Source organism: Gossypium raimondii, chromosome 6 (assembly GCF_025698545.1).
Source record: "Gossypium raimondii isolate GPD5lz chromosome 6, ASM2569854v1, whole genome shotgun sequence".
In the NCBI taxonomy this organism is placed as follows: Eukaryota; Viridiplantae; Streptophyta; class Magnoliopsida; order Malvales; family Malvaceae; genus Gossypium; species Gossypium raimondii.
In genome coordinates this window covers 50605821-50625597 of record NC_068570.1, presented here as the reverse complement: position 1 = coordinate 50625597, position 19777 = coordinate 50605821, and the positions used below count along the sequence as shown (strand labels likewise).

The window sequence follows — 19777 nt, the reverse complement described above, 5'->3', positions numbered from 1 at the left end:
AGAGTTCTATGTCAAATCCATGACTTGTACAAATTTACAATCTTGTGCACACACATCCTTATCAATTTGGCTTGTCTAAGTACCCAAATTGAGTGTTTGACACATAATTGGGGTGATGGTGATGGTGTTGAGGTTGAACAACCTCATGCTCGTAGAAATAATGTTAGATGTGTCCCTTATGCTAATGATGAGACTTCGGTTAATAATGATCGTGGGTTGCCTTCTTTGACTAAACCAAAGTTCTTTATTCCATAATTTTGTGATGGGAAAGTTAGGCAAAATTAGTATGCCAATTCAAGAGGAGATGACCAAACGAAAGGAGGAGTACGATTGATCTCTCACCTATCGTGAAATGTTATTGGTGTAGTTCAAAAGATCATAAAGGTTTTTGATGCCCAATACAATATCCAAATAGAGAAGAAAGTAGGTCTGACTTTGTGCCTTTTGTTGAATCTTCTTACTCTAGTGGAAAAAAATGTAATTGTGAACTTTGTGAACCGGAAAAAGATGATAGGGAGAATTGTTTCATTGAATCTATAGAGTTAGATGAGATGGAAACGTCATGTTTCCTACTGAGATGTATTATACTGAAATGAATACTCATAATAATTGTGAGGGGGATATGGAAAGTGAGGGAAAATCATGTTAAAAGACTGAAAGAAAAGAGACATTGGGTGATAAAAATCTACTTGACGGTCTAATTTTGGTGATTGGAAATACATATGAGGTAATGTAACACCCTTAACCCATCTCCTTTACCAGATTAGGGTTACAAATTGTTACCAAGCAAAACAAGACATTTCGGAACATTTTAGAACAATTATTCAAATAATTTAATATCATACAATAAATAGTTCAATTCATGAAACAAATACTCTTATGGGCCTTAAATCAAGCTTATGAGGTCTTAAAAAAATTTAGGAACAATCTAAGATTAAATCGAAACAAAACATAAAAAATTACAATATAGGGGTCACACGGCCGTGTGGCTAGGCCATGTGACATAGCCCAGGCTGTGTGAACATTCGAAGTCAGGATACACTGCTGTGTCGCCAGACCGTGGCAGACATTGATTTGTGCCGTACAGTCCTATGGATCCTGCACCTAATTTTGAAATGGCACACGGCCATGTAATAACCCGTGTCCTAGGCTATGTGCATCTATAATTACCCATAAATCAAGCCAAAACAAGTGCAAACCTTGCCTGCCAATACATCCTAGTTCCATAAGTCTTTACATACCAAAACCACCTAATATCATACTCAAAATATACCATTTCAATACACCTATAAGACTTAACCAATGTGGCATTCAAAGACACCACATTTAATAGTCATTCAAACCAACCATTCAACTATAATAGGGTACATATCATGGTTTACCAATTCACATTCAATTTTCATCCAAAATGACCAAATATGAGCAGATTCATCAAATTGCCTATTTAAGCATAAAAGCCTAAACCTTAACATTAAAAATAACAAACCAAAGCACATCAATCATACACATTTAATTCAACCATTCCACAAAATATGCCATTTAACATAACATTTACATAATGACAACATAAGACCTATATACATGCCACATTTCAAATGAAATACAAAGCTACCAAAAAATGGTTGGATAGTATGAGCTTTCAGTCGATTCATCCGGTCAGTCCACAACTTCAACAACTACAAAAGAACATCATAAAACAAGCTTAAGAAGCTTAGTAAGTTCATAGTTTAAAACTTTCAAACTAAACTTATCTTAATTGACATCAAATATAAGAGATTACATAAAATTCCTGATAGTCAAATATACATTCACAATTCACATTAGTCCATGATCTCATATCAATATATAACATGATAACCCTCATTACAAATAACTTATCACTTCCAAAATAAACATATCATCAATATAAATGTGCTCATTTGTGAGAAAATAATCCATTTAACTTATAACATTTTCATATTTATTAAATATGGATCAACATTTAAATCCATCAATTAACTAAGCACATTTACTTTTAGCCCGATGAACTAAGTAACTCAACTCAGATACTCGGGTAACTAAATTACACCAGAGGCATCATAGATGCATAATAGAGGCACTGAAGTGCAGACAAGGGCACAGATGTAAGATTAGAGGCACCGAAGTAAAAAATCCCGTACAAGCACGCATACTAACCCTATTGACATGCCAATCATATCCTACGCGATTACTAAGTTCGATCAGGCAGTAACCAAAGTTCCATTTCTCTTATATCAACTCAGAGGCACTCCATCACTACACCAAAACAGGCTTTTAGCGGCATTTTTAGTGGCGTTTGGATAAAAAATGCCTCTAAAGATCAAGCATTAGCGGCGCTTTATGGAAAACGCCGCAAAAAATAAGCATTAGCGGCGTTTTCAATAAAACGCCGCAAAAAATCTAAGCCCAACGACACCGTTTTTTGAGCTTTTGGGGATTTAGCGGCGTTTTTGGGAAAGCGCCGCTAATGCCCCAGGCCTTTAGCGGCGTTTTTGTGGAAGTGCCGCTAATGCCCAGGCCTTTAGTGGCGTTTTTGTGAAAGCGCCGCTAATGTCCAGGCCTTTAGCGGCGTTTTTGTGAAAGCGCCGCTAATGGCCAGGCCTTTAGCGGCGTTTTTGTGAAAGCGCCGCTAATGTCAGGCCTTTAGCGGCGTTTTTGTGAAAGCGCCGCTAATGCCCAGGCCTTTAGCGGCGTTTTTGTGAAAGCGCTGCTAATGCCCAGGCCTTTAGCGGCGTTTTTGGGAAAGCGCCGCTAATAATGCTCAGGGATTTAAAATAATTTAAAATATTTGTTAAAAATGGAAAAAATAAAATACTATTATTTAAAATAATTTTAAAGTTTTTTGGTTACATCACTAATTTTTTAATTTATATATTAAATAATTTCTTATATAATTGTAAAAGAGATAGTATTAATTTTAAAATATTGAATTAATTATCACTAAATAATTTCTTATATAATCGTAAAAGAGATAGTATTAATTTTAAAATATTGAATTAATTATCACTATAGTTTAGGGTTTTTGGTTTAGGGTATATAGTTTAAATAGGTTTAGGTGTTACCATTTTAAGGTTTATGGATTCTGGGTTTAGGTCTTTGGTTTAGGGTATATGCATGGTTTAGGTGTTGCCATTTTAAGGTTTATGGATTATGGGTTTAGGGATTATGGTTTAAAGGTTGGGATTTAAGGTTTAGAAGTTATGTGTGAATGGTTTATGGTTTTAGGGTTTTAGGGTTTAAATTTATGGTTTAGGGTTTAGATTAACTAGTGTTTTCTAATTTATATATTAATTAATTTCTTATATAATTGTAAAAGAGATAATATTAATTTGGTTCTTCAAAATCGTGTGAAGATTTGGTTCTTCAAAATCGATATAAGCTATATCCAAGGATATCCCCATCTTATCCCTTCCCGGTTTAGTATTTTTAGTGCTCGGTTCATTTTTTTATCTGGTTCAGTTTTTTACGTGTTTTGCCTTGTCCCCGCCGTGATCATCAAGTAAGAATTGATTGAATAGATTAAACTTTGCAAAGGTTTTAAAATATCGAATTAATTAGTGGGCAAGCCGGACCAAGCTGTGCCAATGCCCAATTTAAAAAACTTTTCCAACTTCAAGCTCGTTTTACCCGAATCACCCATTTCATTGTTTAAAAACAATAAAAAATATTTTATATTTAAATTTAATTATTAAAAATAATGTCAATATAAATTGTTAATATTTTTATTATTTTAAATGGTAAATCGGCTAAGTTCTACTAGCCTAAGATTAAAAATATAAATCTAAGCCTAACCATATTTTGGACTAGGTGGGTTGTATGGGTAGTGAACATTTCTAATTATCATTTAAAGAGTAAATAACATATATTTTTCTAAATTTTGAAAGGTTTTATATTTTTCGTGATTTAAAATTTTAAAATCAATTTTAAAAGATTTTAAATTTTTTAGAAATTTTAAAAGATTTTAAACTTTTATTTTATAATATTTATTTACTTTCAAAGAAAAGACCAAATTAATAAAAATTACAAACATTAAAGACTACAAAATTATTTTACCATTTTTTAATAAGGTGCCTTAAAATGTTGCATTGATTATATATAATAATATTATAATTTTCCTCAAAATATATACAAATAATATTATATATTTTATCATTTTATTCAAAATAAAATGATTTTTTGCGGCGTTTTTATTAAAAACGCCACAAAAAAATAAGTAAATCAAAATCCCGCTCAGTCCAAAAAATGAATTTTGGTTACCCGCTCGTTAGTCCCTCTTATTCTCATCTCCATCGTGCGCCCTAAATCCCCAAATAAAAATTTGTTTTTTCTTCATTTGAAATCCCCAAATTTCCCATTTCCTACAACACCAGTCAATACACCTACACCAATCACACTTCTTTTCCTTTTCATTTCATCTGACCGAATTCACTCACCATAGCTACTCCTTTTCTCTCGATCTGTTAGGGTTTTTGCGCTTTGTTTTCCCCCCTTTCTTTTACATTGCCTTTACTAAGACGCCATTGGCTGTTCGCTGAAATAAAGAGATAAAAAAAAGATTGAAGAAGGTGAAGAATCTCTGTTTCAATTTCTTTTTCTGTATTTGCTTAAAAAAATCTTTTTTCTTCTTCTTCTTTTTTTTGTTCCAGATCTTCAACAGCAGGTAGTATATAGGTTTTCCTTTTGATGAATACAATATTATTGCATACTGAACATCTGTTTCTCTTCTTTAGGTAGAGCAATTAGAGCAAGAAGTTGGTGAGCTTCGTAAGGCACTGTTTGAGAAGACTGAACAAGAAATTGCAATGCTTCAGGCACCATTTTTGCTTATGGCGTGACAAGTAGCGGGAAGGCTCATACAATGCATGTAAGAAATAATTTGCTACTTCTTTTCCTTATCTTTGTATGTTCTACAGTGTAGGGTGGTGTCTCCTATTTTAATTTCATCTAAAGCTGTCATTTAATTTGCATTATAGAGACCAAATGTTCGATTCTTTTGTTATTATACATTAATGAATAATTGGTTTATTGACTACTCTAAGCTTGTCAGATTGGGATGCAGTGAATAGGATTAATGATTATTTGTTTATATAGGAGCTAGAAGGGATTGTGTGTTGGTTATTTAACCTTATAAGTAAGTGCAACAAAGATTGGAATTATTTTCTCTTTAAACAAAATCTATTTAATTCTATATCTAAAGCTCAGAAGTAGCATTAATTTTTTAACTAAAGCAACAGTATCTCGATTTTTACCAATGTCATGTTAATTTGCTTCCACATTTGTGCCTAGGTATTACTTATTTCTAGCTTTCCAAATTCCATTTTTGGAGAAATGTACTTGTTATTTAAGTTAAGTTAGTGCAGCAAGTGTCAAAATCATTCTTTAAGTCAAATCTATTTAATTTTGCATTTTCCACTTGTGACAAGCTTAGAAGTAGCAGTATTTTTGAACTAAAGCAACAATTTCTGCTCTTCTTCTACTAGAGTTTATAAATTTGATTTCCTTCACATTTGAGTCTAGCTACTTTATTAATCAAAAGTTCAATTACACGGCAGCAGAGGGTCAAAACAGTTCCTTGTTTGTTAATTCCTTTCTAGTATTTTCTATTGTTGTCTCATTATTTACAAGTCATTTTTAATTTCGAGCATTTATGTCTTCATATCATATCATAATTTGTTGTCATAACTTCTTTATTTAAACTTTACTTATTGTGTCTAACATTGTTAGATGTATATTTATTATGTCACTTTAATTAGTTCATTTCAATTTATATGTATAGGTGAAGCTTGTTTGGTATTATAATAATGCACTTGGAAGACCAGAGAAGAAGAAATTTATTGCTAGAGCCAAAGCGTAAAATTCAAAAATCCTAACCTTCAAACCATGTGTCATTATTTAGTTCACTTGCATAACATAATTTCTCTTTCTTTAAATTTCTTCAGATACCATGGTTCAACTTGGATATCAGCTAGTCTTTCAGGGTAAAAATGGTACTTATTTTTATTGGTAAAAAATGGTTTTACTTGATTGTTTAACAGATATATATATATAGAATTACCATTACAGACTTCCACCTCTGTATCAAAACTTCAACCTGCCACCTCCATTTGTGTTGCATACTGATTGCCTTCATTACATGCTTATATTGATAATAATGAACATGGCTTTACTAATGTAGCATTGTCAAATACCATGCAGGTACAAGCCGTTGTGAAAAAATACGACATACTTTTCATTGCAGACGAGGTATTTTTGCTAAATCTCGATCTCCAGCTCTTCATTTTGCTTGAAATATTTCCTATAACCATTTCCTCCGACACTCATGCTCAAGTCCAAGTAACATATGAGAGATGATTGAATGGTTTGTTCATAAGTGAGGTTTTGTGCATTGCATTGTAGGTTATTTCTGCATTTGGGAGGCTTGGGACAATGTTTGGATATATGCCGATTGGAGCAGTCATGGTGAGCCCTCAAGTAACAGAAGTCGTTTATTCTCAAAGCAACAAGCTTGGTAAGTTAAAACCGGTATCCAACACTCATGAGTGTTGAGACAATTGGTAACTCTCATTCTTGACTTTATTGAGCTCACCTTGAGGCTCTAAGTACCAACTATTTCTACTCGTCCTTTAGCTTTCAAGTAACTGATGCACAAAAATTATGCTCCAAATTCCTGAAAAAAGGTTGAGAACATTGGCAAGTAAATTTTTAGAGAAAGTTCTATGAAGTTTTTATGGATTCGTATGCAGACCCATATTTTTATTTTGGCATATCATTTAATTGTTGTACTAAGTAAAGTAAAAAGTAGATCAAGCAGCTTTACTATGAAGTTTTTAGAGAAAGTTCTATGAAGTTTTAATCTATGCTTGCTTTCCCATGGATTTCCATTCCAACTAGCTTCGATACGGTTCTGCTCATTGCTTTCGCTTTCACGTGATCTCCTCACCGTTACTTGTAATTATCCTTTTTCCATCTTTTGATGAGTGATTTTGTCTTTGCTATTGTTGTTATTAGGCTTTGATAGCCAATGGCGTTGAAGCGGGACTATCCAAAGTGGGCGTCCAAAGGAATGTAAGTTCGGATCTTGTTTGCGTGTCGTGATTCTTTTTTCTTCTCAATTCGACGCTCATTGCTTTGAGTTCATTACAAGATTTCCTTGATTAAATAAATGTATTCTATTTTTATTACTAAGATTTACCTTAAGAAAATGCATTGTATGTTTTATTACCTTGCATATGTATTATTTGTTTTAATTTTGATTCTAAATTTTATTTTTACTTAAGAGTTTTAACTTTTGGATTTTAATTGTATTATTAATTTATTATTTTAAATTCTAAATTTAAATTCATTAATTTTTATATTTAGTTTTAAAATTAAAATTTTCGAGAAAATTTAATTTGAATAATATTTTTATTTATCCTTAAAACATAATATAATATTTATCATAAAATAAATATTATTTAAAAAATTATTTTTTAAAAGATATGTTTTTAGCGGCGTTAGTGTGAAAAGCGCTAAAGGTCTGTTCTATAGCGGCGTTTGTGTGAAAAGCGCCGCTAAAGGTCCTGATCTATAGCGGCGTTTGTGGGAAAAGCGCGCTAAAGGTCTGCTCTATAGCGGCGTTTGTGGGAAAAGCGCCGCTAAAGGTCTTGATCTATAGTGGCGTTTGGGAAAGCGCGCTAAAGATCTTGAGCTATAGCGGCGTTAGGAAAAGCGCCGCTAAAGGTCTTGATCTATAGCGGCGTTTGTAGGGAAGCGCCGCTAAAGGTCCTGATCTATAGCGGCGTTTGTGGGGAAGCGCCGCTAAAGGTCCTGATCTATAGCGGCATTAGCAACAGCGGCGTTTTTTGTGGCGCTTTCAAAAACGCCGCAAAGACTTTTAGCGGCACTAAAAAGTGCCGCTAAAGGCATAAAAAACGCCGCTAAAAACCTGTTTTGGTGTAGTGCATCCTTTTCATACACGTACGGTATTTCCGTTATATACATATTCATAATATGAAATCATGAAAACACTTCCATCATTCATAAATTTCCATATGTACTCACTTGTATATGGTATTCATATATCTTTACCTATTGAAATTTTACATAATTACTATTAATAACTAGAAAATGATAAATAATCACAATTTAACATTCATTTTTATTTGAATTACTACAAACTTACCTACAATTACTCCACAATTTTCCTTTTTCCACGATTATTGTCTTTTTGGTGGGTTCTTGATCTATATAGTAATTAAATACAATATATTAATTACACATAATTTTTACATCCATTCTATGCATATGACCCTTAACTTTTCATTAATTACACATTTTCCTAAACTTACATTTTCACAATTTAGTCCATAAACTTAAAATCTCCAAATTTAGCAAAATTGCCAAATACCCAAGCTAGCCAATTTATTTCCATACTAGTACAATCCATAAATATTCAAAATTCACAAGAATAACATGTAAATTTTAGCATTTTATCAAATTAATCCTTAACTAAAAACCATCAAAATTACTTAATAAATTACTTCTAATTAACAACTAAGACTTCAAATCCTCCATTTAAATCATAAACAATAAGAATTCATCAATGGTGAAATATAAAATCTTTTATAGTTTCGAAAACGAAAGCTTGGGTTAACTTGACCTAGTTGCAACAATATCAAAAATATAGAAATTATTAAAATTAGGTCAAAAAAATCATACCATGCAATAACCCAAGCTTTAGCCGAACTCCAAGCTTCTAAATATGGTGTTCTTCTCAAATTTTCGGTTGTGACTCAATGAGAAAGATGACAATGTAAATTTTTTTCTATTATTTTACTAACTTGTTTTTATTAAATTACCAAATTAACCTTTAATTCTTCACTCATTTTACATCTTATTCTATGTCATGACCGTCCATGCAAACTAATAATGGCATAATTACATTATAAAACCTCCCACCTTTGTTAATTAATCCCTCTAATCACATAATTAAATTTTAAATGAGTTTTTACACCTATTACAATTTAATCCTTTTTATTCAACAAACTACTTAAACCTTAAAATTTCTTTACCAAAATTTAATACGACTTTAATGGAACTCCATAAACCTTAATTAAATGATAAAATAAGACTTCACATATTTAAATTATGGTCAAGAAATCACTGTTTTCGACACCACTGAAAAATGAGATGTTACAAGTAAAATTGGAGAGTGCTCAAGTGAGAAAAGAAAATGAAAAGCAAGAAAATACCTATGAAAAATAGATTTTTTATTATGTTTCCACTAACCTTAACTTGAATTTGTCTAGTGGATTTGTTTCATTCTTTCAAAAATATGTTGATCCTTTGAGAGGAGCTCATTTAACCTATTCCACCTATGATAAATATTTTTCTTATTCAACCAAAGACAAGATTCGAGGAAGAATCTTTTTTAGGAAATGGGGAATGATACATGCACAAATGTGGTGAAATATATTAAATACCATTCACTAAAGTTGCCAATTTTCAAGTTTGGAAAATCAGTCAAGTTGCGATGACTTTTTGGATGGGATCCAGACATTTCTGGTTTAGGGTGTCTCATAGCGTTCAAATATCTTTCTCTTATCTTCGAAACGCACTTTGAATTACTTGATTTTGAATTCGAAAGCTCAAGTTATGATCATTTTAGTGAAGACTGCGCAAGAAAAATTTTTAGACGAGATTATTACTGAAATTATGAGTTTCGGGCTTTTAATCGAGTTTAAATCATATTGGGCCCAATTTTTAGGTTTAATTTTTATTATATATGAGCCCAATATTGTATTTATTAGGTATTATTATTTCATTATTTATTCCAAATTTTGGATTTTTTTAAGTATTTTAAGTTATTTAGGAGTTTTATGTCAACAAGAAAGTTTAGTTTAAAACTACTTCTTGTTTAAATTAACTAGAGTTTCATTATACTTGATAGTTTTATTTGGATGTACTTAGCTAACCTATGTTAAGGACTCTTCATTGTACAAAATTCATCATTCATTCAGTAACTTCTCTCTTTAAGTTTTTCTCTTCAAGAATTTCTCTTGAGTTTTCTTTTGGAAGAGTTTTAACAATATTTTCAGATTATGGGGATCACTTTCAAGCTTTTTCTTGCCAAGTTTCCTTTTTGGATGGAAATTAGAGCCATTTAAAGGGGGGTTTATGAATTCATCTGGTTTCGAAGGCTCCTTAGGACTTCTACATGTCACTTTCCATCTTTTCCATCTATCTTGTTTTGTTTCTTTGTTATTCTATTTTGTTTGTGTTTAATTGTTTCTAATATTTTATTTGGATTTCTTTTTCTTTTTTTATCATAATTATTTGTTTTAATTGCTACTCTTTTAATTCTTAGATCTGATTTGGATTTGTTTGCATTTAAGATTGTGTCAAACTCTAAGTTCTCCTTCATTTGTCTAAAGCCCTAGGCCAAATCCGCGACTTGGACAGACTTGTGATCCTATTCAACACACGTCCTTATCATTTTCATTTTCAATGAAATAAATTTTTTTAATAGTTTATCAAACACACCCTTAATTATTTTGTTAATATTTTCATTCTATACTCATATGGAAAAGGAACTTATTACAATATCTAATGTGAACTGGACACTAGTAATCTTATGCATATATATATTTTTGTTGAATAATCTTATGCATATTTTAATTACTCTTTTAAAACATTGAAATTTTAGTAACAAATTTTTAAATATACAACTGCAAAAATAATTTATAATTTGAAAATTAAAAATATTTTATTATAAGAAATTTATTATTAGTAATTTAAATATTACATATTTCGTATAAAATCATTCATAAATGAGTAACAAATACATTTATCAAAGTCATGTATTTTTAATGTTCAAAGTATTATTAAAGTACATATGCTGATTTGATTACATTAGTCAAATTATGTATCCTCAATCCTCAATCAATCATATCACATTAAAACAATTCATGTACAAAAGAGGAAGAGTAGGGTAAGCACATTGACACTAAGGTGGGTTGTGTCATATGGAAATAATATATAAAGGGCCTTTGGTCCTTCTCTCCACTTAAACAAGTTTGCGAGTTTCCCATCTCTTGAAACACAAAAGCAAGTAAAGAGGGGGAAGATCAAACGTAAGATATTTTAATGACTCTCTAAAAGAATATTATACAAAGTTTTATTTTATCAATATTTATATTTATTGTTAGAGTTGTGTGATCTAAATTTTAAGAGATTGCTTGCAAGTCAAGTTAAACAAATATATCTTCTTTCTAGAAGATTTAGTATTTATGAGTATAATGTATTTAGTATTTATTAGCATAATATATTTGACTGTGATTAGAATTAGATTTTTTAACCTATAAATATATGTAGTTGAAACTCCTTTTTTAATTCATTCAAATTCGACATAGTGAATTTTCTTCCCCTCTTCTCATGGTTTTGTTTTTCAAAAGGGTTTTCACGTAAAAATCTGTGTATTCTTTATTTTATTTCTCTTTTCTTTGCGATATATTGTCATTACCTATGTTCTATTTTTACATTTATGGTTGACAAAATTAGTGATAGATGCTTGATCTTCTAACAAATAACGCCATCGATATTTTGTCTTAAAGCCTTGCTAAGAATCTTGGGTGCATTCGTACACCCAACCTTGCTACTGATATCAGTCACTCAATCGATCTAGTTGGTATTGGAATACAATGGCAGCATCTTTATCTCCACGACCGCTGATATTCACCACAACCTTGGTGCCATTGGGTAGAGTAGGACATAGTTTCTCCAGGAAAGCCAATGCGTGAGAGGCCTCCAACGCTGGAAAAATGCCTTCCAAGTGGCATAGCCGTATATATGTTGCAACAGCTGCTTCATCGGTTGCAGTATGAAACTCTGCCCAACCTGTTTCTTTTAAAAAGCTCACCTCCGGTCCAACCTCGGCATGTCATTAATTTATCATAAATTGGTGTTTTATTTATCATCTTCACTTTGGTTCTAAAACTTAGAATACTTATTATAACATAAATAAAAGATTACGTACCCTACACCAATAGAATGTGGACCCAAAATTTGTCCTTCCTCATCTTGCAACAGATTTCTCATTGCTCCATGATACAAATCAACATCTCCTCTGGTTAGAGTGGCGACATGTTTGCCACTGTCTAGCCCAAACCCAGCAGCCTCCACCCCAATCAACCTCACATCTTCATCATTTATGAATTCATGGAACAAACCTAAAGCATTGGATCCACTCCCTATGAAGCCACCAGTATATCTGGTCTTCCACCCCATTTCTCCATCGCCTGTTTTCTGGTTTCCTTTCCAATGATAGATTGAAATTCACGTACCATGCTGGGACATGGATGAGGCCCTACTGTCGTTCCGGCTAGATAATATTTTGTTTCCAAGTTCCCCACCCACGCCCTTATGGCTTCCGAGCTCGCATCTTGAATGTTCCATCAACAGCTTCTACCTCAGCTCCAGGATGCTTCATCAATAAGACATTAGAAGTCTATTTCCATATCTGTGGCTCCCATGAAGATAGTGCAGTCCAAAGAAAGTTTTGCACATGCCGCTGCTGTTGCAACTCCATGCTGCCCAGCTCCGGTGGCAGCCACTATACTTTTCCGGCCCATCCGCTTTGCAATCATTGCCTGCGCTATGGCGTTGTTTCTTTTGTGAGCACCGCCATGGTTGAGATCCCCTCTCTTTAGATAAATCTCTGGTCCTTCTCCTTCACTGTTATTGTAGTGATTTGTCAACCGCTGAGCAAAGTATAAAGGTGTCTCTCTCCCGACGTAGTCCCTTAATGCTGTTGTGAGCTCCTCCTGCAGCAAATACGTTCATGATCCATAATCTCAATGTTATTGTTATGTTTATATCTTAGAAAACATCATTTTCAATAAAAAATTGAACTAACCTGAAACTCGGAATCATGCAAAACCAAGTTCAAGTCTGGCTAAAGAAGTAACGAGTGCTCAGGCACATACTTTCCCCCAAACTTGCCAAATTTCCCTCCAGTATTATTAACAATATCTTTCTTATCAACGGTTTTAAGTGTTGACAGAGTATTATTTATGGTGAAAGAGGTGGAATCAGGAAGTGTTTAAGGGAGCATTGGTAGGGAAACAACGGGAGCAGTGCCAATTTTAATGGAACTCAAAACTTTTCAGTGGTTAAAGGAAGGAGTATTGAGATTGAAAGCAACCATTTTATGTTTGTTTCTAAATAGGGATGACCTTTTGTTGTACATAAATTATGAAGTGGGGGGGTATTTATAGGGACCTTACTTAGCTAACACTCCATTTCTAAATTGAATGCCAGAACAATACCAATCATATCAAATATTCACTTAAAATGGCTACCTAAATAACCGGTTTTGTTACTTTTTTTTCTCGCATCTTATATAAGGGATAACGTAACGACACCACCAACCATATCCACAACCTCGGATGTTACATAAATTTGTGGACTAGAAAATGCAAATCGGCTTACATGCAATCTTTTTAAAGTAGCAGACTAAATTTGTTTGTCATTCCTTTGTGGGATAACCTTCGTCCGTGAAGGTTTAGGTACGCGTAAGATCCAACGATCTCTTTTTGTTCATAAGAGTATGGGAAAACATATGTGACACTTATGGCCCACTGGTTTCTTTAAATTGAATGTTGATGGCGCTCGCAACCCCTCTTCGGGTCTCGCTTCTTTGGCTGCCATTGTAAGAGATGAGCATGGCAAATGGTTATGGGTTTTTGGGAGAAATATTGGTAGGTGTAATATTGAACAAGCTGAGTTTTAGGTCATCTAAGATGGGTTACAATATGAATGGAGCATCAAATGTATAGTAGAAACTCATTGTGATACAACTATCAAAGTTATCCTTGGTGACCTTAAGAGACATACGATAGAGACTTGGTCTCAAGGATTTAAGAACCCTGCAACCGTGATTGGCGTGTGATCATTAAACAAATTTGAAGAAATGCAAATTTTACTCCGCACATACTGGCAAGCCTAATGAAGGATTTCCCATATGTCCCACGAGTATTTCAAGTCCCACCTGTCTATGGCCCACCATATCAACAAGGGCATATTGTTGAGAAAGATAATTAAAGATTTTGAATATGAATAATGCTATATTAAAATTTTATATTTAAAAAGATAATATTTCATATATATATATTATATATTAAGAAATAATTATATTAAAAAAAGTGAATAGCTTTCCTTATGAAAATTACATGTGGAAAATTTTTATATTTTCTATAAAATTCAATAGCATAATGATTTTTTTTGTTTAAAATGTCATGTGTTTTTGTACTATTTACAAAATTGGAATTTAGTCTCTACACTTTTATTTTTAGGAATTTAGTCACTTTACTTTTCAGATTTTAAAATTCAGATCTAGTTGTTAACACTGTTAAATTTTTGTGTGACATTTTGAAATGTAAAAAACTCATTTTGTAGCAATGTAACAAAAAAATGACATTGTGATGAACCCGAATTTAATAAAGTAAATTTAACGTTGTTAGAATAGAAGGACTAAAAACAAAAGTACAAGGACTAAATTCCTAATTTATAAAGGGTACAAGGACTTATGACATATTTTAACAATTTATTTTTATACTTATGTTTAGAATAGAAGAAAGAAAAATAGTTTAAAATTAGGGCATTTTACCAAAAAAAGTCTTTTTTTTAAAAAAATTACCGAAATGGGCCCATTATTTAATTATTTATCGGAATGGTCCATTTTCCGGCAAATCGCGTCCATGTTAACGCGATGTCGGGGGACGCGCCAGGAAATCGCGTCCACGTCAGCGCGATTTCCTGAGCCACGTAGCGCGTTCCGGGGGACGCGATTTTGCCGTTTTTTCCACGTTAAGTGTTTTCGGCTTTTAGGGCTTAGGGTTCAGGCTTTTTAGGTTTTTTGGTCTTGAAAGAAATAATTTCGAGTTGACGTTTCTGATCAAATAGTATAGAATCGCTTCTAGCAGGATGCTATTTGAGAAGAATTTGTGAAATCGCGCCCTCGTGGACGCGCTTTGGCTACAGTAGGTCATGGAAGAAATAATTTTTTTGACGTTTCTGAGCAAATAGTATAAAATCGCTTCTAGCAGGATTCTATTTGAGAAGAATTTGTAAAATTGCGCCCTCGTGGAAGCGCTTTTGCTACAGTCGATCATGGAAGAAACAATTTTTTTTTGACGTTTCTGAGCAAATAGTATAAAATCGCTTCTAGCAGGATGCTATTTGAGAAGAATTTGTGAAAATCGCGCCCTCGTGGATGCGCTTTTCCTACAGTAGCATGTTTGGGCTGAGGCTATAAATTAGGCAGAAAATGTTCTCAGAATGCATAAGTCACAGCAGAAACAATTAAGAGAGGCTAAGAAGGTTAGAGTTTCAAATATGAGTGAACGTATTAGTGCTGTTATTTACTACGATGGTGAGGTTTGCCACACCGAGAATGGTGTTGTTTTTTTGTTGGAGAATACGGTGCAACTGGTTTTTAACCAGAACATAGATTTGACAAAACTTCATAAAAGAATTAGGCGTAAAATTTTTGGAACGACACAATGAAAGTTCTGTCTATCACGTATAGATTTTGTTCTTCTTTTGATCCGGTGACATATGACTCGTTCGACATAAAAGGTGCTCGTAGCTTAGAGGCAAGGTGTAGACTCATCTTGCTAGTGAAGCACCTTATATTGAGTTATATGTACAATTTACATCGCCAACTGATGTACTTGCGACTGGTGTTCGAGATGTATACACGACCCCTGACCGACACTCGGTTAGCGGGTTACAAAATACGGAACAGCCCATGTTCAGGAGCAGTGTCGAATGCACATCCCCCGCAAGACATTCTGTCGGTGGATGGGACATGTACGTCGGTGGCTCGACGTTTGATGCTGGAAATACGTATTGGGAAACGACATCAAGTTCTAGTGGGTGGCAATCTACATCCAATTGGGGACGTTATCAAATGCCCAGAAGAAGGGATGACGTACTCCCTACGACGTCAACCGGTGAGGGGACCTCGTACGCTGCAGATGATTGTGGGTTAGAAGATGACTCCGATGTGGATCCACCTCGAGAGCCCGGGCCTGATGGTGCAGAAGTTGGCTTATTTTTTGAACCGGAGCCTATTCCAACAGAACCTGAAGATGTTGAAAGGAGTTCAAATGAAGAAGAAAATCCACGATTCAGAGCATACTCACCTCCAGCCCACATGCATAATGTCGATCTGTCCGCAGATGATGTGTTAGAGTGTCCAGATGTACCACACCGGTTGCATGATCGTACAAGTTCGGGGGTAGATTCCGGTGAATTTGAAGTTGGTAATCAGTTTACCAACAAGGATAGTTTTATTGGTGCTTTGAAATAACATAGCATCAAAAATGACGTTAACTACCACGTCGTTAAATCCAAATCTGATAAGTTTGAGGCGAAGTGTGCGGTCCAAGACGGCACATGTTCATGGAAAATCTACGCCTCATTAAGGAAAAGGACAGGGTTGTGGGAGATTAAAAAGTACAAAGGTCCACATACATGTGCTGCAGGTATAGTATTGACGGTTTCTGAATAATACTTTTATTATGCAATGTTGCAGTATTTAATGTACATTATTTATAGGTGTTTCACAAGATCATCCCAAGATGGATTCAGCTATGGTAGCTAGCTTGATACTGCCCATGGTAAAAGCAGATCCCAATACTTCAGTACCGGTGTTAATTGCCAATATCCGTAGCCAAATGGGGTACACGACCTCTTACCGCAAGGCTTGGATAGCTAAGCAAAAGGCGTTGGAGAAGATGCATAGTGGGTGGGACGCCTCATATAATGAAATATGGCAGTGGTGTCAGGTGCTAGAGAGATACGTCCCAGGTGCCATCACAGACCTTGAAACGGAACATGCGTACTACAACGACCGATTGCTACGTGGATGCCAAGTGTTCAAACGCTTGTTTTGGACCTTTAAGCAATGCCGAGACGTATTTTCATACTACAAGCCGTTGGTACAAATTGACGGTACCTTTATGTTCGGTAGGTATACTCATCGGCTATTGCTTGCAGTGGCACAGGATGGCAGTGGGAGAATTCTTCCAATTGCATTTGCAATAACACCGGGGGAGTCGTCTGATGACTGGGATTTCTTTCTCTCTAGGTTAAGGAGGCATGTGTGCCCCCAACCTGATATCTGTGTTATTTCAGATCGGGGCGCCGATATACTAGCTGCATTTGATCCATAGGGAAGCTTATGGCAGCGCACACAACATAGATATTGCCTAAGACATGTTGCTTCAAACTACTATAGGCAGTATCCATCTAAGAGCGAACGATGACAAGTGACCAACATGGGTATTTAGTCTATATCTGTGTTATTTCGTTTGTCAATTTGAATTAGTTTTATTGGTAGAATTGGTATAAATTATTCGCTATGATCTTATATTGGCAGGGTATGAAATAAATAAAGATCGTTTTCACGAGATGTTGGCAATTTTACGTTCAATTAACGGAGAAGGGGCGGACTACCTTTGTAACATACGTTTTAAATAGTGGGCACAATCATACGACGGCGGCCTACGATATGGCCATATGACGTCAAACCTGGCTGAATGCATCAATTCTGTTCTTAAAGGAACGCGCCATCTACCGATAACATCAGTTGTGCGAGAGACATATTTTCGTTTGGCAGCGTTATTTCCAAAGCGACCAGCAAGTTATGCAGACCAGATGCAGGGAGGACATGTATGGTGCAGTAAGGTAGTTCAAGAAATTAACAAGGCCAAGGCGAGGGCAAACACCATGCACATACTGTGTCATGATCGAGACAATTTATGGTTTTGCATGACAAAGTTTGACAGACTGCACCAAGGTGTTGTTGGTAGAAAATATCGTGTACACTTGCGAAATAGGACTTGTGACTGTGGGATGTTTGATGCACTTCGTTATCCATGCGCGCATGTTATTGCAGCTTGTCAGAATCTCTGTCTGGATCCGATGAGTTATGTGGACGAAGTGTACAAATTAGAAAACACGTACAACGTATGGAGACACGTTTTCCCACCGGTCTCAAATGAACGTAAGTGGCCGCCCGTATCTCTTGCTCCTTTTAAGCTGTTACCGGATAGAGAATTACGTTGCAAACCAAAGGGTCGACCTTGCTCGACTAGAATATGTAACAATATGGATATCCGAGAAACAGCCAGTCAAACGAAGTTGTGCGGATGGTGTAGGAATCCAGGCCATACAAGTCGATCATGCCCTAATGGCAATAGTTGAATGTAATTGTAAAATAAATTAAGTTTCTGAAATTATTAATTGATAAATTGTATTAATGATTAGTAAAAATTATCAAATTATATAAAATTATTAATTGTTAGTACCAGTCAAAACCCGCTTTTCCAAATCTAACATTATGTGAATGTAAAATTATTAATTGATAAATTGTATTAATGATTAGTAAAATTATCAAATTATATAAAATTATTAATTGTTAGTACCACCAAAACCCGCTTTTCCAAATCTAATATTATGTGAATGTAAAATTATTAATTGATAAATTGTATTAATGATTAGTAAAATTATCAAATTATATAAAATTATTAATTGTTAGTACCAGAAAAAACATTTTTCCAAATCTAACATTATGTGAAAGTAAAATTATTAATTTAGTTTAGGTTTTAATTAAATTAGGTTAAGGTTTTTAATTTAATTAGGTTAGGTTTTTAAGTTAAGGGTTAAGGTTTTTAAGTTTAGGGTTTAAGGTTTTAATTTACTTAGGTTAGGGTTTTAATTTAATTAGGTTAGGTTTTAAGTTAATTAGGTTAGGTTTTTAAGTTTAGGGTTTAGAGTTTTAATTAAATTATGTTAGGTTTTAAGTTTAGGGTTTTAATTTTTAATTAAATAAGATTAGGTTTTTAAGTTTAGGCTTTAGGTTTTTAATTAAATTAGGTTAGGGTTTTTAAGTTAAGGGGTTAGGGTTTTAGGTTTAGGTTTAAGGTTTTAATTTAATTAGGTTAGGGTTTTAAGTTTAGGGTTTAGGGTTTCTAAGTAAATTAGGTTAGGTTTTAATTTAATTAGGTTAGGTTTTTAAGTTTAGAGTTTAGGTTTTAAGTTTAGAGTTTACTGGTTTTAATTAAATTAGGTTAGGTTTTTAAGTTAAGGGGTTAGGGTTTTAAGTTTAGGATTTAGGGTTTTAATTTAATTAGGTTAGGTTTTTAATTTAATTAGGTTAGGTTTTTATGTTTAGGGTTTAGGGTTTTAATTAAATTAGGTTAGGTTTTTAAGTTTAGGTTTAGGGTTTTAATTAAATTAGGTTAGGGTTTGTGTTAATTAGGTTAATGTTTTTAAGTTAATTAGGTTAGGATTTTTAAGTTTAGAGTTTAGGTTTTAATTAAATTAGGTTAGAGTTTTTATTAAATTAGGTTAGGTTTTTAAGTTTAGGGTTTAGGATTTTAATTAAATTAGGTTAGGTTTTTAAGTTTAGGGTTTAAGGTTTTAATTAAATTAGGTTAGGTTTTTAAACAAATTAGGTTAGGATTTTTAAGGTTAGTGTTTAGGTTTTAATTAAATTAGGTTAGAGTTTTTAAGTTTAGGGTTTTAATTTAATTAGGTTAGGTTTTTAAGTTAATTAGGTTAGGTTTTTAAGTTTAGAGTTTAGGGTTTTTAATTAAATTAGGTTAGGGTTTTAATTTAATTAGGTTAGGGTTTTAAGTTTAGGGTTTAGGGTTTTAATTAAATTAAATTAGAGTTTTTAGTTTAGGTTTAGAGTTTTTAATTAAATTAGGTT

The 19777-nt window shown here is 33.6% G+C and overlaps 1 pseudogene; it reads right to left on the bottom strand.

The window, feature by feature from the left end:
• Nucleotides 1-11506: 11506 nt before the first annotated feature.
• LOC105771515 (tryptophan synthase beta chain 1-like) lies at nt 11507-13096 on the bottom strand (annotated as a pseudogene).
• Between the last annotated feature and the right edge of the window lie 6681 nt (nt 13097-19777).